Source organism: Salmo salar, chromosome ssa20 (genome assembly GCF_905237065.1).
Source record: "Salmo salar chromosome ssa20, Ssal_v3.1, whole genome shotgun sequence".
NCBI classification, from domain to species: domain Eukaryota; kingdom Metazoa; phylum Chordata; class Actinopteri; order Salmoniformes; family Salmonidae; genus Salmo; species Salmo salar.
The window spans coordinates 54,045,448-54,067,783 of NC_059461.1; the positions used below are offsets into that span (position 1 = coordinate 54,045,448).

The 22,336-nt window shown below is 41.7% G+C and overlaps 1 protein-coding gene across 3 annotated transcripts in view; it reads left to right on the forward strand.

The window, feature by feature from the left end:
• Positions 1 to 22,336, forward strand: part of LOC106580806 (limbic system-associated membrane protein) — a 1,288,197-nt gene that overhangs the window by 727,138 nt on the left and 538,723 nt on the right. The gene's annotated exons all lie outside the window — the stretch shown is intronic.

Sequence of the window (22,336 nt, forward strand, 5' to 3'; positions counted from 1 at the left end):
TGCAAATGATGATACAACGTCTCAGAGAATTCCCCCATCTTAATCAGGATTAACACTCAATGGCTACTATTGATTCCATTATTACTCATCCAGCACTGTCTACCTTTTTCATTGTGTTACAAATAGCTTTAATTCTGCTAAGACAGGCTTGGAACCCCTCCATTAATTACTACCACTAGCTTTTCTTTCTCTTTTCCTCAGAGCCACAATACTAGCCAGATTAGTCTGCTCATATACACAATTACAGCCCTGTCACAGCTGATGCAATGCTAGAAGGACACTGAGCTGGATAATAAACTAGCTGAAATGCTTTGTTGTAAATTTGGGATCTCTGAGAGCAGTGAGTGTGATCAGCTTTTAGACTAAAGTAGTAATTTTTTGGGTCATCAGTCAGATCTGATACAGCATTAACAGTGCATTCGGAAAGTATTCAGACCTCTTGCCTTTTTCCACATTTCTTTACGTTATAGTCTTATTCTAAAATGTATTAAATAAATGTTTTTCCTCATCAATCTACATATAATACCCCATAATAAAGAAGCGAAAACGTGTTTTAGAAGTCTTTGCAAATATATTATAAATAAAAACAGATACCTTATTTACATAAGTATTCAGACCCTTTGCTATGAGACTCAAAATTAAGCTCAGGTGTTTCCTGTTTCCATTGATCATCCTTGATATGTTTCTATAACTTGATTGGAGTCCACCTGTAGTAAATTCAATTGAATTGGACATGATTTAGGTAACACGGTCACCACCGATAAATCCATGATAATCGAAAATGTATATAAGCATTTCTCTACGGCTGGCAATCCTTTCCTCCTGGCTACCCCAACCCCAGCCAACAGCTCCGCACCCCCGCAAGCAACTTTCCCGCACAACTTGCCCGCGCAGGTTTCCCAGCTTCGCTTCACCCAAATACAGATAGCAGATGTTCTGAAAGAGCTGTAAAACCTGGACCCGTACAAATCAGCTGGGCTACACAATCTGGACCCTCTCTTTCTAAAACTATCCGCCGCCATTGTTGCAACCCCTATTACCAGTCTGTTCAACCTCTCTTTTGTATCATCCGAGATCCCCAAAGATTGGATAGCTGCTGCGGTCATCCCCCTCTTCAAAGGGGGTGACAATCTAGACCCAAACTGTTATAGACCTATATCCATCCTGCCCTGCCTTTCTAAAGTCTTCGAAAGCCAAGTTAATAAACAGATCACTGACCATTTCGAATCCCACCGTACCTTCTCCTCTGCGCAATCCGGTTTCTGAGCTGGCCATGGGTGCACCACAGCCACGCTCAAGGTACTAAACGATATCATAACCGCCATCGATAAAAGACAGTACTGTGCAGCCGTTTTCATCGACCTGGCCAAGGCTTTCGACTCTGTTAATCACCGTATTCTTATCGGCAGAGTCAATAGCCTTGGTTTCTCAAACGATTGCCTCGCCTGGTTCACCAACTACTTCACAGACAGAGTTCAGTGAATAAAATCATAGGGCCTGTTGTCCGGACCTCTGGCAGTCTCCATGGGGATACCACAGGGTTCAATTCTCGGGACGACTCTTTTCTCTGTATATATTAACGATGTCGCTCTTGTTGCGGGTGATTCCCTGATCGACCTCGACGCAGGCGACACCATTCTGTATACATCTGGCTCTTCTTTGGACACTGTGTTAACTAACCTCCAAACGAGCTTCAATGCCATACAACACTCCTTCCGTGGCCTCCAACTGCTCTTAAACGCTAGTAAAACCAAATGCATTCTTTTCAACTGTTCACTGCCCGCACCCGACCGCCCGACTAGCATCACTACTCTGAACGGTTCTGACCTAGAATATGTGGACAACTACAAATACCTAGGTGCCTGGCTAGACGGTAAACTCTCCTTCCAGACTCATATCAAACATCTCCAATCCAAAATCAAATCTAGAATCGGCTTTCTGTTTCACAACAAAGCCTCCTTCACTCACGCCGCCCAACTTACCCTAGTAGAACTGACTATCCTACCAATCCTCGACTTCGGCAATGTCATCTACAAAATAGCTTCCAATACTCTACTCAGCAAACTGGATGCAGTCTATCACAGTGCCATCCGTTTTGTTACCAAAGCCCCTTATACCACCCACAACTGCGACCTGTATGCTCTAGTCGGCTGGCCCTCGCTACATATTTGTCGCCAGACCCGCTGGCTCCAGGTCATCTATAAGTCTATGCTAGGTAAAGCTCCGCCTTACCTCAGCTCACTGGTCATGATAACAACACCCACCCGTAGCGCGCGCTCCAGCAGGTATATATCACTGGTCATCCCCAAAGCCAGGACCTGCTTTGGCCGCCTTTCCTTCCAGTTCTCTGCTGCCAATGACTGGAACGAATTGCAAAAATCGCTGAAGCTGGAGACTTACATTTCCCTCACTAACTTTAAACATCAGCTATCTGAGCAGCTAACCGATCGCTGCAGCTGTACATAGTCCATCTGTAAATAGCCCACCCAATCTACCTACCTCATCTCCATATTGTTTTTATTTACTTTTCTGCTCCTTTGCACACCAGTATCACTACTTGCACGTCATCATGTGCTCATCTGTCACTCCAGTGTTAATCTGCTAAATTGTAATTACTTCGCTACTATGGCCTATTTATTGCCTTACCTCCTCACGCCATTTTTACGCACTGTATATAGACTTTCTTTTTTTCTATTGTGTTATTGTCTGTACGCTTATTTATTCCATGTGTAACTCTGTGTTGTTGTTTGTGTCGCACTGCTTTGCTTTATCTTGGCCAAGTTGCAGTTGTAAATGAGAACTTGTTCTCAACTAGCTTACCTGGTTAACCTCTCTTGGGGAGGTGGGACGCTAGCGGTTCACACTATTCAACAGCCAGTGAAAAATCAGAGCGCCAAATTCAAAACCACAAAATGTCATAATTCAAAGCTCTCAAACATACGACTATTTTACACAATTTTAAAGATACATGTCTCCTTAATGTAACCACATTGTCCGATTTCAAAAAGGCTTTACGGCGAAAGCATAAAGTTAGATTATGTTAGGACAGTTCCAACACAAGAAAACCCACACAGCCATTTTCCTAGCAAGGACAAGCGTCACAAAAAACAGAAAACCAGCTAAAATTATGCACTAACCTTTGACGATCTTCATCAGATGACACTCATAGAACATCATGTAACACAATACATACATTTTTTGTTCGTTCAAGTTCATATTTATATCCAAAAACAGCATTTTACATTGCCGCGTGATGTTCAGAAAATATTTTGCCTACAATACTGCTGGTGGATCAGCATAACAATTTACAAAAATACTCATCATAAACGTTGATAAAATATTAAACTGTTATTCAAAGAATTATAGATGAACATCTCCTTTATGCAACCGCTGTGACAGATTTCAAAAAAGCTTCACGGGGAAAGCACACTTTGCAATAATCTGAGTACTGCGCTCAGAAAAAGACATCAAGCAATACAGATACCCGCCATTTTGGAGTCATCTAAAATCATAAATAGCATTATAAATATTCACTTACCTTTGATGATCTTCATTAGAAGGCACTTCCAGGCATCCCAGGTCCACAATAAATGTTGTTTTGTTCGATAAAGTCCATAATTTATGTCCAAATAGCTCCTTGTTGTTTGCGCGTTCAGTAAGCTACTCCAAGTGTAGGAAGCACGGCCAAAATGTCATGACGAAAAGTAAAAAAAAGTTATATTTACGTTCGTTCAAACATGTCAAACGTTGTATAGCATCAATCTTTAGGGCCTTTTTAACTTAGAACTTCAATAATATTCCAACCGGACAATTCCAATGTCTTCAAAAACGTTTTGGAACACTCACGTGAATGCGCATCAATGAACTCATGAGTCAACAACTTCCAACTTCCTCTGTTCGCTCTCTGTTCACCATAGATGCCTCAACCAACGTTCTAAAGACTGTTGACATCTAGTGGAAGCCTTAGGAAGTGCAAAATGAACCCTAAGTCACTGTGTGTTGGATAGGCAATGACTTGAAAGGACTACAAGCACCAGATTTCCCACTTCCTGGTTAGACTTTTCTCAGGTTTTTGCCTGCCATATGAGTTCTGTTATACTCACAGACATTATTCAAACAGTTTTAAAAACTTCAGAGTGTTTTCTGTCCAAATCTACTAATAATATGCATATTCTAGTTCCTGGGCCCGAGTAGTAGGACGTTTAATCTGGGTACGTTTTTCGTCCGGCCGTGAAAATACTGTCCCCTACCCAAGAGAGGTTAAATAAAGGTGAAATAAAAAAATTAAAGTTTTGGGAGGGAAAGGCACACAGCTGTCTATATAAGGTCCCAACGTTGACAGTGCATGTCAGAGCAAGAACCAAACCATGCGGTTGAAGGAATTGTCTGTAGAACTCTGAGACAGAATTGTGTCCAGGCACAGATCAGGGGAAGGGTAACAAAAAAAAGTCTGTATCATTGAATGTCCCCAAGAACACAGTGGCCTCCATCATTCTTAAATGGAAGAAGTTTGGAACCACCAAGACTCTTCCTAGAGCTGGCCACCCTGCCAAACTGAGGAATCGGGAGAGAAGGGCTTTGGTCAGGGAGGTGACCAAGAACCCGATGGTTACTCTGACAGAACTCGAGAGTTCCTCTGTGGAGATGGGAGAACCTTCCAGATGTACAATCATATTTTCAGCATTCCACCAATCAGGCCTTTATGCTAGAGTGGCCAGAAGGAAGCCACTCCTCAGTAAAAGGCAGTTGAAAGCCCATTTTGGGGTTTGCCAAAAGGTACCTAAAGACTCTCAGACCATGAGAAACAATATTCTCTTGTCTGATGAAACCAAGATGGAACTCTTTGGCCTGAATGCCAAGCATCACATCTGGAAACCTGGCACCATCCCTAAGGTGAAGCATGGTGGTGGCAGCATTATGCTGTGGGGATGTTTTTCTGCAGCAGGGACTGGGAGACTAGTCAGGATTGAGGGAAAGATAACCAGAGCGAAGTACAGATAGATCCTTAACCTCTCTAGGCTAGGCGGGACGAATTCGTCCCACCTACGTAACAGCCACTGCTATCCTGTGGCGCGATTTTCAAAACCTTAAAAATCCTATTACTTCAATTTCTCAAACATATGACTATTTTACAGCCATTTAAAGACAAGACTCTCGTTAATCTAACCACACTGTCCGATTTCAAAAAGGCTTTACAACGAAAGCAAAACATTAGATTATGTCAGCAGAGTACCAAGCCAGAAATAATCAGACACCCATTTTTCAAGCCAGCATATAATGTCACCAAAACCCAGAAGACAGCTAAATGCAGCACTCACCTTTGATGATCTTCATCAGATGACAACCCTAGGACATTATGTTATACAATACATGCATGTTCTGTTCAATCAAGTTCATATTTATATCAAAAACCAGCTTTTTACATTAGCATGTGATGTTCAGAACTAGCATACCCCCCGCAAACTTCGGGGTCACGCGCATAAGCTAGTTACTGGGTAGGAGTGGTAACCAGATTAAATCAGGTATGTTTTTTATCCAGCCGTGTCAATGCTGCCCCCTAGCCCTAACAGGTTAATGAAAACCTGCTCCAGAGCGCTCAGGACCTCAGACTGGGGCGAAGGTTCACCTTCCAACAGGACAACAACCCTAAGCACACAGTCAAGACAACGCAGGAGTGGCTTCGTGACAAGTCTCTGACTGTTCTTGAGTGGTCCAGCCAGAGCCTAGACTTGAACCCGATTGAATATCTCTGGAGAGACCTGAAAATAGCTGTGCAGCGACGCTCCCCATCCAACCTGATAGATCTTGAGAGGATCTGCAGAGAAGAATACAGGTGTGCCAAGATTGGTAGCGTCATACCCAAAAAGACTCAAGGCTGTAATCGCTGCCAAAGGTGCTTCAACAAGGTATTGAGTAAAGGGTCTAAATACTTATGTGAATGTGATATTTCCATTTTAAATTTTTATGAATTTGCTAAATTTCTAAAAACTTTTTTTTGATTCGTCATTATGGAATGTTGTGTGTGGATTGATGGGGGGGGACAATTGAATCAATTTTAGAATAAGGCTGTAACGTAACAAATTGTGGAAAAAGTCAAGGGGTCTGAATACCTTCTGAATGAACAGTAGCTTTAGATCATTTGCATTTTCTATTATTTTCACATGAAACTCAACTATATGCTAAATGCTATGCAATACCAGGGATTGGCTTATTTCAGTGAAAATGGTCATGAAAACACTGTTCAAATCAGGGGTTTCCAGAGGTTAGATTATCAGAGTCCTACTAAACCCATTACTTTCCAGGGTTACCATTTGATTAACAGTGGTCATTGATTCCCTTAGGAAATTAATCAAGTAGGAAATCACCTGATCAAAGCAGTCAAATCCCTAATGGGGGAGTGCTGCTTGAAACGATTGTGGGGGGGAGGCCATACCAGTGTAGTGACTTTACTTTCATTAATCTGATGACTGTTATTTATTTAATTTTGTTACCCAATTAAGTTAATCATGTAACAATTAACTCATTAGGATTTGGGGCACCACGGAGGAAGTTGTTGAGAGAGTTACCATCTCCCAAATTAATCTCTATAAGGTCTTTACCTATTTCATCGATAAACGGTCATCTTATCAATCATTACCTCTTATCAAATACTCATTCTGAATGATCGAAACCTTCTTGGATCTGCATAATCCCCAGTCTTACTTATTATTCAGTACTACACAAATTGGTTTAATTATTTATTTATTATATAACTAAATAATAACAAATACAAATAATACAAAAACACACTTACATGAGACAATGGTCCTTGTGGACTGACAAGATATGATGGCTTGTTACAACATATATGGAGAGGGGGAAGAGAGAGAGAAAGAAAAAAGACACTTATCGTGGATACATTGTAGGACTGTCCTCACATTAATCATATACCTTGCACACTAACCGCTGGCCATTTGGAATAAGAAATAATGAATGTATTTATGTGTTGAATGCCGTTTATCACGGTCGGAACCAAGCCTTCTCGTTAACTTGTTGGCCTTCCAGCTGTATGGCTCTGATTGTCCAAAAGGGGCCTCCCCTTTCCCGTCTTCTACTGTTGTTCAGTCTGGAAGATAACCAGCCATGTCAACAGTTCCCATTTGGTGATGAGCATAATAGGATAGTCTCACTTAGATTCGCTTTTCTCGATATCTCAAATGAAATGTATTTGTAAAGCCCTTCTTACACCAGCTGATATCTCAAAGTGCTGTACAGAAACCCAGCCTAAAACCCCAACAGCAAGCAATGCAGGTGTAGAAGCACGGTGGCTAGACAAAACTCCCTAGAAAGGCCAGAACCTAGGAAGAACAGTTGAAATTGGAGCTGCAGCACGGCCATGTGGACTGGGGACAGCAAGGAGTCATCAGGCCAGGCAGTCCTGAGGCATGGTCCTAGCGCTCAGGTCCTCCGAGAGAGAGAAAGAAAGAAAGAGATAGAGAATTAAAGAGAGCATTCTTAAATTCACACAGGACACCGAATAAGACAGGAGAAATACTCCAGATATAACACACTGACCCTAGCCCCTCGACACATAAACTACTGCAGCATAAATACTGGAGGCTGAGACAGGAGGGGTCAGGAGACACTGATATCTGACTTAAGACAGCTAATCAGCTGTACCTGTGGTTGTCTGAGATGAGCTTCTTGAATCTTTCTCCTCGTGTTGGTATTCAGGATTCGGATCACGATGGACATGAGCTGTAGCTCTTCGTCTCTCTGCTCTAAATGAAGGTGAGTTTATTTCTTCAACACGTGTTGAGGTTCAAAGTTTCAACCATTTCCAACATGAAGCTACCTGCCTCACGTTTCCTGGTCTAATGGTTGATTCCTGTTCCAAGCCTTTATGCACTCTTGGTCAAAAGGGGCGTTCCGTCATGCTGAAAAGCTCTCTGACCTAACATGGGGTGTGATTTGAAGTTCTCTTATGACTCCTAAAATCACATTCATATCTTAACAAAATTACTTTCATATTTGATCATATCCTATGCCTGACATATTGGATGAAAACTTTACAGATAAAGGGGCTAACCTTTCCAGGTTACAGAATTTGGTCCATATAGTTTTTAATAACATCACAAAATCAAAAACAATATGACATTAGTTTTCTACATCTCCTCACTGACCATATCCCACATCGTTAGAAATATTGCTCTATTATTCACTTCTAGCATAGTAGAGTTTTGGGCATGCAAAATTCTCTGGAGACAAAATAACATTCCTTTAGTTCAGGTATACCAAAACTGGGGTACGCACAATGCCGTCAGGGGTACGCCAAATAAAAATGTGATTCACATTTAAATCGTTTTTTTTTTCTTCACATTTTCAAACAGCACATTTACATTTTCCAACGGGGCAATACATTTGGGTGAGTTTTTTTCCCTCGCCTGAGTGACCTCGTTTCACTGCCAAAAATAGTCTAGTGTATAGTCTGTCAAAAATAATCTAGTGTCCAGCGAAACAATAACAATGTCAAATACAGGTAGCCTAGTCAAATAATTAACATCCAATCACATTAACCATTACTCTCTAGTGGGAAACCTTCAATCTCGCGCAGACATTTAGAAACGAAACATGACAATTTGAAAAATAAACCATGGGAGTTTGAGTGAGATGACTTTCGAGTAGTAAAACATGTATAAAAGCAACAGATACCATTAATAAGAATGGGCTAGAAGCGGCTTATATGGTGAGCTACCAAGGGGCTAGGATAGGCAAGCTCACTTACTACTGTGGAGGACTTAATTTCTTCCTGCTGCCACGGATATGACTGGGACAATGCTGGGGGAAAAGGCACAAAAAACTATACAGACAATGTCTTCATCAAACAACACTGTTTCATGATGCATCAGTGACATGGCAGGAGATGTTTTGAAACAATTACTGCTTCGCATACAAGCCAGTGAATTCTATGCATTGCAGCTGGATGAGTCAACAGACGTGGCGAGCCTGGCACAGCTCCTGGTATATGCCTGTTACGTTTATGGGGGGTCAATTAAGGAAGACATCCTCTTCTGCAAACCACTGGAAACCAGGACAACACAAGAGGATATTTTTAAAGAACTGGACAGCTTTGTGACATCAAATGGACTTTGGGGGTCAAAATGTGTTGGTATCTGTACTGATGGCGCAAAAGCCATGACAGGAAGACATAGTGGAGTGGTAATGCGCGTGCAAGCAGTTGCTCCCGACGTCGCTTGGGTACACTGCAGCATCCACCGAGAGGCTCTTGCTGCCAATGGAATGCCTGACAGCTTGAAAGACGTTTTGGACACTACAGTGAAAATGGTTCACTTGTCTGACCGCTTGCATGATGACGAGTTTCTCACGACTGGCCTATCTGGGTGATGTGATCTGAATGATCTGAATCTAGGATTACGGGGACTCTCCACAACTATATTCAATGTGCGGGACAAAATTGAGGCTGTGATTAAGAAGTTGGAGCTCTTCTCTGTCTGCATTAACAAGGACAACACAGGTCTTTCCATCATTGTATGATTTGTGTGCAAATGGACAAGCTTACGGACAATGTCAAATGTGATATTGCGAAGCACCTGAGTGAGCTGGGTGCGCAATTACACAGGTACTTTCCCGAAATGGACGACACAAACAACTGGATTCGTTATCCCTTTCATGCCCTGCCTCCAGTCCACTTACCGATATCTGAACAATAGTGCCTCATCGAAATTGCAACAAACGGTTCTGTGAAAATATAATTTAATCAGAAGCCACTGCCAGATTTCTGGATTGGGCTGCGCTCAGTTTCTTGCCTTGGCAAATCGTGTTGTTAAGACATTGATGCCCTTTGCAACCACATACCTATGTGAGAGTGGATTCTCTGCCCTCACTAGCATGCACTAAATACAGGCACAAACTGTGTGTGGAAAATGATTTAAGATTGAGACTCTCTCCAATACAACCCAACAGTGCAGAGTTATGAGCATCCATTTAAGCACACCCTTCTCATTAACCTGTGGTGAGTTATTCACAATTTTTGATGAAGAAATACAGTTTTATATGTAAGATGGCTAGATAAAGAGCAAAATGATTGATTATTATATTATTTGTGCCCTAAGAGCTCTGTCACTTCCCATGAACCGGGTTGTGACAAAAACCTCACTCATTCTTATGTTTAAATAAATTTATCGTATAGTGTGTGTGGCAGGCTTACAATGACGGCAAAAAGCAACATTTGAGAGTAGCACCAGGGTCAGCGCAGAGGGAGTACGCAGCTGGAGGTTGAATGATTGAAGGGGTACGGGACTATAAACATTTGGGAACCACTGCTTTAGTTGATACTAAAGGGTGAAGAGAGTACCCTCCTGCTAAATTTGTGAAGTATTAGGGCACAAGGCGAGACCCAGATGCAGATACGGGAGACATATGGTTTGAGTCTTGATATTTATTAAACAATCCAAAAGGGGTAGTCAAGAGAATGGTCATGGACAGGCAAAAGTTCAAAACCAGTTCAGAGTCCAGGAGGTACAGAGTGGCAGGCAGGCTTGAGGTCAGGGCAGGCAGAATGGTCAGGCAGGCGGGTACGGAGTCCAGAAAACAGGGTTAAAAACAAGGGTCAAAAACCGGGAGGACAAGCAAAAGAGAATAGAAGCAGGAGTACGGCAAAAACGCTGGTTGACTTGAAAAACATACAAGACGAACTGGCACAGAGAGACAGGAAACACGGATATATACACCAGGGATAATAAGTGACACCTGGAGGGGGTGGAGACAATCACAAGACAGGTGAAACAGATCTGGGTGTGACAGTGAACTGGTTACTGTCACCATCCCCCCCACCAGTCTGACTTCCAGGACAATTGACAGGTGAGCCATCAGCAGCACAGAACACTGCTCCCTGCCAGAGGTGAAATAGCATGTTGTCAGAGGGGACGAACCACACAACTGGAGCAAGCTGGGCTGCCCATGGAAAAATAACCAGGCTGGCACTGTCACACAAGCCCTAAAAGGAAGTGGCTAGGATGGCACGACACATGCAACAACAATCTGTCTCATAAAATGGATAACAGCCTGGCGTAGAGAGGATGTTAGGCGGTGGAAGCCAACCTGGCACCATGAACTCTGTCTTCATAGGTGAATAGCTTGGCTGGCACGTGTTGCGCTGCTCTGTGAGTTGAGCCAGAGATAGAGCTGTGAACGCTGAGGTGTAAAACACAGAGGTGTTGGGAATATTATGGTTCCCTCCTGTTTCCTGTCAGTGCCTCAGGAGAAGCTTCAGGCTTCCCGTTCACAGTTGAGATATAAATAATTAATAACTTGACAAGTGAACAAAATAGCAAAGCCTCTCACTGGGCTCAGACTCATGATTTTTTTTCATATATTTTTTAGTCTGATTCGCCCAGCTGCCCACGATATGAAACTTATTCCTGAACATGTATGGTACATGCACAGATAAATATGAAACTTTTTGGAATGTTAAACGTGTCAAACATATAGGCAGAGGAAGAAAACTGAAAAATAGATTGACAACCAGTCTTAAGGACGCCAATCAATATTATCTTTTAAATCAATGGCATTTCATTTAAAACTGGTCCTTCTCAGAACAGCAAATGCAACAGCACTTTCTACTGTATGGTAAAATAGTCATACACTATTATACATACAAACTTATGCGGACACCCCTTCAAATTAGTGGATTCGGCTATTTCGGCCACACGAGCACACAGCATGCAATCTCCATAAACAAACATTGGCAGTAGAATGGCCTTATTGAAGAGCTCAGTGACATTCTAAGTGGCACCGCCATAGGATGCCACCTTGCCAACAAGTCAGTTCTTCAAATTTCTTCTCTGCTAGAGCTGTCCTGTTCAACTGTAAGTGCTGTTATTGTGGAGTGGAAACTTTGAGGAGCAACAACGGCTCAGCCGCGAAAGGGTAGGCCACACAAGCTCACAGAATTGGACAGCTGAGTACTGAAGCATGTAGCACGTAAATGTCAGCACAAGAACTGTTCATCGGGAGCTTCATGAAATGGGTTTTCATGGCCAAGCAACCGCACACAAGCCTAAGAACACCATGCCCAATGACAAGCATTAGTTGGAGTGGTGTAAAGCTTGCCACCATTGGACTCTAGAGCAGTGGAAACGCTTTCTTTGGAGTGATGAATAAAGCTTCACCATCTGGCAGTCCGACGGACTAATCTGGTTTGGTGGATGCCAGGAGAACACTACAAATGCATAGTGCCAACTGTAAAGTTTGATGGAGGAGGAATATTGCTCTGGGGTTGTTTTCCATGGTTCGGGCTAGGCCCCTTAGTTCCAGTGAAGGGAAATATTAACACTACAGCATACAATGACATTCTAGATGATTCTGTGTGTCCAACTTTGTGTCAACAATGTGGTGGAGGCCCTTTCCTGTTTCAGACAATGCCCTATTGCACAAAGCAAGATCTATACAGAAATGGTTTGTCGAGATAGGTGTGGAAGAACTTGACTGGCCTGCACTGAGCCCTGACCTCAACCCCATCGAACACCTTTGCAATGAATTGGAACACCGAATGCGAGCCAGGCCTAATCACCAAACATCAGTGCCCGACCTCACTAATGCTCTTGCGGCTGAATGGAAACAAGTCCCTGCAAGAATGTTCCAGCATCTAGTGGAAAGCCTTCCCAAAAGAGTGTAGGGGGACCAACTCCATATTAATGGCCATGATTTTGGAATGAGATGTTCGACGAGCAGGTGTCCACAATTCTGGTCATGTAGTGTAGCATTTTTTAAAAGGCTGCTGGGGGACTGAAATGGGAGCCCAAACAGTACGTTGCTTCAATACCCAAACTCCTCACATTAACACAGTGACAGCTGTGCCTGAAATCACTGTGGCAACATCAATAAGGACATCAATAATAATTATCATTATTAAATTCGTTATAACTTCATTAAGAAATAATGAAAGAACGGTCAATTAAATAGAGACTCTTTGATTCAGATTCTAATATTTTATGCAGTCACCAAATGGGCTGTATAGTCTAAAAAACAATTTATTATCGTTTATATAAATTGGCATTATCGTTTATGAAACAAACACAAACTGTTTCTAACCACTGGAGGTAGTGGTAATTCACCCTCTTACAGGGAACATTTTATCACTTTCACATCTGTGAAGTACAAAAAATACCATGTGGTGAATCTGCCCTGTGACTTCACCCAGACTCTCCTGATTGGGCACTGTCAGCCTGGAACAGAGACTGTCAGATATGCTGGACCTGACGATGGCCAAACAAGAGGCTTCATCACAGGGATTAAGCAGAACAGAGTGGGAGAGAGAGAGGGCCTTGACTCCGACCCAGGCAGCAGTGCTTCAAGCACAACCAAATCCTGACCTCTGGCCCCTCTCCATTTCTGACCCGTTTTCAGCTCAACCCCCTGGCTCTCGCAAATAGTTGCTTATCAGATCTTGTATTGCATAATTTCCATGACCAGGGCGGCAGGAGTGGAGGAAAATACCGCTCCCTCAGTCGCATCTCACAATAAATATTCATGAAAACATTTGAATATTGTGCTTTTATAATTATAAAATGTAATTTGGATCTGTGCAACAACAAAAAGCACTAAGGAGGAGAATGGCATCCTATTCAGCAAAGGGAACTCTTTAGACGTGAGTTAGATTAATTCAGGTCATGCATGGTTAAGTGGCCCAGAAACTAGTTGGATGCCCATGAGCAAAGCCCAGCACACCTGGGCTACTATTTGTGAATAGATAATAATATCCAACCTATCAATGATTCACCAGCCTCACCAATGCCTGTGTGGCAACAGCCAAAGCTACCTTACCTCCAGCTCAGTATGCAAGGCTTGGGTTTATGCTTCAGTGTCACATGCCTTTTGTATCTTGTCATATCTAATGTATAGAACCAGATGTGGCCTAGTTTGGGTTCTCCACCAGATATCACCTTTGTTTTCCCTTTAAGGGAGAATGTGTATTTTTGGGACAGCCTGATACATAGCAAATATCAACTCTGTGGCATAAGTCACGCCGGGACATATGGTAGATTTTGGAGTTGTGCATGCTGCATCTCCCAGGGTGTAACACATTGCATTGTGTGAAAAGTGACACATTGCAATGTGCTACACGTGGCCCACTCTGGAGAGACAGTGAGAGGGGGATGACTGGACTGGAGTGGAGGAGAGGGAGAAGATCAGATCAGGTGGTGTTTTAGGGGAAACTTGATAAAGATGTGAAAATGTGAAGAGGTGCTCCAGCCTTTACTAATCTCACTCTAGAGAGCTTTTTCCATTCTAGTATTCTAATTCCTAATTCTATGCTCCAGCCTATACAAATCTCAGTCTACAGAGCTCTATTTTCTAGGTCTGGATGACAGGTGCTCCACTAGCTAATGGCTGAAGGTCTTATGTTTCCTGGGAAAAAAAGAAAGCCAGACCATTAGTTAAGAATTATAGCAAGATGGGCTTGTATTGCTTTCGACTGAATCGTCATTGTCTAATATCATTCAGAGTAATAAAACAGTGCATAATATCCATATACAGTGAGGGAAAAAAGTATTTGATCCCCTGCTGATTTTGTACGTTTGCCCACTGATAAAGAAATGATCCATCTATAATTTTAATGGTAGGTTTATTTGAACAGTGAGAGACAGAATAACAACAAAAAAATCCTGAAAAACGTATGTCAAAAATGTTATAAAATGATTAGCATTTTAATGAGGGAAATAAGTATTTGACCCCTCTGCAAAACATGACTTAGTACTTGGTGGCAAAACCCTTGTTGGCAATCACAGAGGTTAGACGTTTCTTGTAGTTGGCCACCAGGTTTGCATACATCTCAGGAGGGATTTCGTCCCACTCCTCTTTGCATACCTTCTCCAAGTCATTAAGGTTTCGAGGCTGACGTTTGGCAACTCAAACCTTCAGCTCCCTCCACAGATTTTCTATGGGATTAAGGTCTGGAGACTGGCTAGGCCACTCCAGGACCTTAATGTGCTTCTTCTTGAGCCACTCCTTTGTTGCCTTGGCCGTGTGTTTTGGGTCATTGTCATGCTGGAATACACATCCACGACCCATTTTCAATGCCCTGGCTGAGGGAAGGAGGTTCTCACCCAAGATTTGACGGTACATGGCCCCATCCATCGTCCCTTTGATGCGGTGAAGTTGTTCTGTCCCCTTAGCAGAAAAACAACCCCAAAGCATAATGTTTCCACCTCCATGTTTGACGGTGGGGATGGTGTTCTTAGGGTCATAGGCAGCATTCCTCCTCCTCTAAACACGGCGAGTTGAATTGATGCCAAAGAGCTCAATTTTGGTCTCATCTGACCACAACACTTTCACCCAGTTATCCTCTGAATCATTCAGATGTTCATTGGCAAACTTCAGACGGGCATGTATATGTGCTTTCTTGAGCAGGGGGACCTTGCGGCGCTGCAGGATTTCAGTCCCACACGGCGTAATGTGTTACCAATTGTTTTCTTGGTGCTTGTAAGGAAGTGATAGAAATTGTGTTTTTTCCAAATTATGAGTACTCTGTACTGTGAATGCAACAAACACAATCATTACTACCCAACTGCAAATTACCACAGTGTGTGTGGAAGCTACCATGCACTCACTCGTCAATGAAAAAGATCATGACCATAAGGGGTGGACATTGTGTCCATAAAACACATGATTTCTCACTGCACATTCTTCTATTTCTCAGTTGGTAGGTGTTTCCGACTATGGCTGAAATAGACAAGAAATAGTGTAACAGGGAGGATGTCGCACCCAAATGACCAGAGTCTGACTGCTTTGTGAAAGAGGCTACTTGAGCTCTGTGTTCTGTTGATGCATCATACACATTAGTTTAGGGGATGGGATGTTGTGATCATCATTATACTGTCAGTTAGATTCTGTTAAATGGAAGACATGGGCTCGGAGGGTGATTTGAGTTCTGACTAAAGGATGTTCTATTCTGAGGACACAAACTGCTCTGGCGTTGGTCAGATGAGGGCCAGGTGTGGTGAGAACATGGTTCTAGTTGGATCCCCACTAGGATGAACACAGTCTAATCTACAGTGTTGGAGAAACATTCTCTCTACCCCCTATATAAATGGAGCTCAATCTGTTTCTCTATCACCCCGGGCTGAAAACAATAATTCTAAAAATAACTGAAGGAAAAAGTGGGAATGGACGTTGAAGAGGTGTTTTTGTAATACATAATCCTTTCGTCTCAAGTGAAAAATTATGTTAATTAATATGTACATGCTAATGCATAACCTGTAAATGTGGTTTTAGCCTTATAAAGTTAATAAAACAAGAGCTAAAGCAAACACAAGCAGAGATAGTGTGGTGGTTTGTCTTACTACAAGTGATAGATGATTCAGGGCACAGGCCTCAACCAGACATTCGATTTTAATTCTGAAAAACATCTATCACCGCCTGGAGACAAATCAATTTCCAGAGGAACTCTACAAAAACAGGCGTTATTGGTATTCTTAAAGCTGAAATCCACATAAGGTGAAACAGTGCCATTGGTCGCCCCAAGCACATTTGTTATTGTTTATATTTTTGAAACTGGGCTATTAAAAAACATGAGCTGGCATACACCCAGAGAAAATTATTTTACGTAGAAGTGTTGACTAACGGCGAATAAGCTCAAAAAATATTGTGATATTACTTCATTGCACATGCAATAGAGCAGCAGAGTATGCACTATAAAAATAAAGAGTCGCACACTCTATATATAAACTCCCAGTCATTTATTGGGTAAATCACCAACGTTTCGGCATCATGTCTTCAAGAAGGCACAGTGATGCTGAAACGTTGGTGATTTACCCAATACATTTTTGGGAGTTTATATATAGAGTGTGCGACTCTTTATTTTTATAGTGCATACTCTGCTGCTCTATTGCATGTGCAATGAAGTAATATCACAAACGGATGTGGCAGTTTCACCGCTACAGATTCCAGCTTCCACCCATGCAACATTTCCTCTCTAAACACTAAGAATAAGGCCTGATTAATTTGAATGAGGATGCATGCTCTAATAATAACATTTTTATGACACTACCCTTTAGATGCCGTGTTTCAGACTACTGGTTTACTGTATGTGGGCTGCTGGTAGATTTGCCAAACATAATTGGACATGAGGAGACTGAATCATAACAGGTTGAGCATGGCTGGAACACTGTTGTTGTTGTTTGGCCTTTGCTGCTGTAGCTCAGCGACCTTCAAGCCACATTCACAATGGTAGTGGTTGTATTCTCTAATAGGAGGCAATATAGGCTAAATCTACTAGAACATTTGAGATTTCAGCAATAATGTAAATTACATAAGGCTGTATTATGTTTCAAGATCAGACTGTATTGTACAAATAAATAAATAGCGTGAGTGAATAATTTTACATTGGTATGTAAACATGGGTGGTTGTCAAATAGTGGCTCACAGCCAGTCTCTGTTGGGCTACAGCTGATGCCTGGGTTGTGGTTAGAAACATGGTTTATCTGGATCAGCAGAGAATTATATAGAGGTTTTGTGGGTCACAATGTAAAACATTTTAGGAACCACTGGTGTAACTCATTCAGACTGATCACTCAAGTAGGGTGATCATTAGAATTACGGTAATTAACCATCCATGTCGCATGTACTAACTTCTATTCAATTCATACTTGTACAGTAGTAGGGGCTCACTGCAGAAGGCCTCTTTGATGGTTGGCATACTCTCTCTACTGGGGTTTTTCATGTGACGCCACTAAGTAGACCAAATACCACCAGTGTCACCGAAATGACACATTCAGCTCCACACACTGTTCATTCTTGACTTCATGGAAATAGGTTTCAGAATTATAGAGTGGATTTCAGAAACAGAAATACAAGTTTTGTGGGAAGAAATGTCTTGACAGTTTGGTGAAACATTTATTCATGAGGAAAGAAAGGATACCTTTTATCATTTTTAGTCACAGGGAGAAGCTTTGTAGTCACTGAGTATCTTTGTTGTTTCTGCATCTGGCACAGATTATTGCTATGACGACTTGTTTGTCTTTGCTTTAACCATGGGCTCGGGTGAAGGGAGAATTTTTGTAGTCACTGAGAATCTTTGTTTCTGCACCTGGCACAGATTATTGCTATGACGACTTGTTTGTCTTTGCTGTTACTATGGGCTCGGGTGAATTACGGCAGGGGTTGTAGGTTATTTGGGTAATGTACTTTCTACATTTTAGTATTCAATGCGATAATTTTAAGAAGTCTGTTATTCCTTTTGGACTATTATATTCAGTCACGTCTGGGTTGATACTTGCTAGCAGATTGTGAAAACTGTTCAAGTTGCTTGTTATCCTTCAATACACACAAAAGGCTTATTCAGACTGTTTCATTAATGACATGTGGTCTCATTTTGGTGTATGCTCCGGCTTTATTCCATATCACTATAATAATATGGCTACCCCAGGGCTCTGTTGGATTACGTATATTTAGATGTACTCAATGATCATTTACAGTTCAATTCCACCGGGGGATAACTCTCTGGTCTTCATCAGATTTCATCTTCAGACACGATACAGCACACCCAGGGGAGGAGATGGGTAATTAGAGAAGAGGGCATTGTAAATAAGCAAGGATTACCTGCGGTATGACACAGTATGCTCTCTTCATTGTAAAGCCCCAAGCCTAGTGTAATGAGGTCTTAAACAAACCTTGTGGTTATTCTCTGATCCTAACGTGTTGTCAGGGTAATAGTATAATGGGCCATTTACGCGTACAAATCGCTCATTAACCCAGTATAAAAAGTGAGGCTAAGGGAGAAGTTTGTTCTGTCAAAGGGGTGGGTGGACTCAAGATGTGTAGCCAAAATGAATTGATATGTTCTGCTTTTGTCTTGTTCTTTTTTGAATTTGGACTAAATTGGCACACACCATCTGTTTTGCAAAATTATCCGTGTTATCTATGTTTGACATGGTTTTCCTATTTTATAGCCAAGTGCCTTTGTGGAATCCACTTATGTTGATTTGACACTCAAGCTGACTTTTCAAGAGTCACCTTTGACGTAATGTCTGTTTTATACTGTTTGTGAACCCGTGTGTGCCACCTCTTTAGATTTAAATCGGTGTGTCCCCAATAAAATCCCATATCAATCAGTGTCTGTGTCGGGGGCTGCAGCTTAGGGACCCTGGCATTGTGAATGTATATTAAATGCAGGTTTAGAGAATGAACCGGGACTTAGTTTAGGCTATTGTCTTTCAAAAGCCAAGGGGAGATTCTCAGCAGTCAAGGCTCATAAAAGCCTTATTTCTCTTCTGCATTAGTTGTCATTTTCCATTTGGCTTTCACCTTGTAAGCCTGACGTCTTTTTTTCAGTCTGAAGAGTGTTTCTAAATTGGTGTTCTGAGGGTCTGCTCTTGAATATAAATTCTTAGGGTCCTTTTATTCTCCCTCTTTCTCTCTTTTTCAGAAGGAGGTAGCCTTTTCCTCTCATTAAAATCAATTAATCTGGAGAAATCAGCTGGGGTGTTTTCCTGTTGTTCAAATGGATGATTTATTCCATTATTTCCACAATTACGTTATGAATCATTTATTAATCATACTCACTGTGTGTGTGTGTGTGTGTGTGTGTGTGTGTGTGTGTGTGTGTGTGTGTGTGTGTGTGTGTGTGTGTGTGTGGTGTGTATGCGGGCGTACTCAGGTGAATGCTTTGACCTTCAGTGTTGTTTGTCAAATATATTTACTTGTAGGAAGCGATCACTGAATAAACACTGTGTGATTATTCTGTCACGAGCACTTTTCATATGTCTCCCTGTTTTCTATGTGGGTTTGGGATTTTCATCATCCAAATCACATGACACAAAGGCGCATTCTGTGGAGAACACACGAGGAGACAGGATATTGCAGCCCCTCAGTTAAATAATAGATACGGAACATTGAGTCATTGATGCCTCATCTTATGTGGATCTCTGGTCGCTCGTTTGCACAGAGCGATACATGAAGCAAATAGATCCATTAAACTGAAACGCTGTGTTTATATCCATGAGGGCGGGTTATCAGAAAATGACATGTATAAAGAACAAATACAAAGTGAATTGAGAAGAACCCTTCCATGTAGACATCAAAGTGTTGTGACCAAAAGTTTGTAACCAAATGACTGTTGTGAATGCTACAGGAATGAGTGCATTGTTGTTAAGTTGAGGCAGAGGCTTTAGACTACTATCTTGTCAGTTGCGTTGTGTATAAACCCTCGGCTGGCTCCAAGGGGTCCCCTGGGGAAAGCACTAGCACAGATACTGCCTCTGAGCAGTGAGTTAGAGATAAACCTACACTGTCAGGCTCACAAATGGTTTAAGCCCAACTATTGTGCAGCAAGAACACAGGCTGTCATCAATGGTTACTAATACATTTGAAGTATTAGTAACCATTCTGTAACAATTATTCCTTTATTCCAATATAGATGAGTGAAAATCTGGTGGGCCTCAACAAAAACAATGATATGGAATCTTGAAAGGATGTGCTTTGGAGCCCCTGTGCTTAGTGCTGGATGAGGATTCCTTGAATCAATGAGACCTCACGCAAACTTTAATTCACGGTTTGATGAAAGGCTGGCACAGACCTAGCTGGCACATTTCAGAACGTGTTATTGAATATGCATATTTCAGCGATAAGAGATTTGTTCAGCTCCTATTCCTATCATGGGAAAAGCACATATGATCATTTAAATAATTTAAATTAAAAACCACAGGTGCAGTCATCCATTGCAGACACTCAAAACAACTGTTACTGTTTTTTTCTAAATCCTACCACAATCTGCTCTGACCAGTACAACAGCACCTATTTCTAGACAAAAAACATTGTCAGTTCATTACTAATGGTTGTCCTTGTAAAATTAGTTGGTGCGCAATTAATTCAAACCTGCAGTAGTTTTTTTAAACCATGGTCACATTAAAGGACAGAATGGTTTTAGGTACTGTAAACACCTACTCAAACTATCACATAAGCATAGATTTCCCTCACGGATACAGTGCATTCGGAAAGTATTCAGACCCCTTGTCTTTTCCAAATTTCTTTACATTACAGGCTTATTCTAAAATTGATTACCTTCTCTAGGGCCGGCGGGACGAAATCGTCCCACCTACGTAACAGCCAGTGGAATCCTGTGGCGCGTTATTCAAATACCTTAGAAATGCTATTACTTCAATTTCTCAAACATATGACTATTTTACACCATTTTAAAGACAAGACTCTCGTTAATCTAACCACACTGTCCGATTTCAAAAAGGCTTTCCAACGAAAGCAAAACATTAGATTATGTCAGCAGAGTACCCAGCCAGAAATAATCAGACACCCATTTTTCAAGCTAGCATATAATGTCACAAAAACCCAGAAGACAGCTAAATGCAGCACTAACCTTTGATGATCTTCATCAGATGACACACCTAGGACATTATGTTATACAATACATGCATGTTTTGTTCAATCAAGTTCATATTTATATCAAAAACCAGCTTTTTACATTAGCATGTGACGTTCAGAACTAGCATACCCCCCGCAAACTTCCGGTGAATTTACTAAATTACTCACGATAAACGTTCACAAAAAGCATAACAATTATTTTAAGAATTATAGATACAGAACTCCTCTATGCACTCGATATGTCCGATTTTAAAATAGCTTTTCGGTGAAAGCACATTTTGCAATATTCTAAGTAGATAGCCCGGCATCACAGGGCTAGCTATTTAGACACCCAGCAAGTTTAGCACTCACCAAAGTCAGATTTATTATAAGAAAAATGTTATTACCTTTGGTGTTCTTCGTCAGAATGCACTCCCAGGACTTCTACTTCAATAACAAATGTTGGTTTGGTCCCAAATAATCCATCGTTATATCCAAATAGCAGCGTTTTGTTCGTGCGTTCAAGACACTATCCGAAAGGGTAATTAAGGGTGACGAGCATGGCGCATTTCGTGACAAAAAAATTCTAAATATTCCATTACCGTACTTCGAAGCATGTCAACCGCTGTTTAAAATCAATTTTTATGCCATTTTTCTCGTAAAAAAGCGATAATATTCCGACCGGGAATCTGCATTTAGGTAAACAGACGAAAGAAAATAAAGCATGGGGTGGACTCGGGCACGCGCCTAAGCCCATAGTACTCTGATCGGCCACTTGCCAAAAGCGATAATGTGTCTCAGCCAGAGGCTGCCTCGATATCATTCAGCTTTTTCCCGGGCTCTGAGAGCCTATGGGAGCCGTAGGAAGTGTCACGTTATAGCAAAGATCCTCAGTCTTCAATAAAAAGAGCCAAGATGAACAACAACTTGTCAGACAGGCCACTTCCCATATAGAATCCTCTCAGGTTTTGGCCTGCCAAAT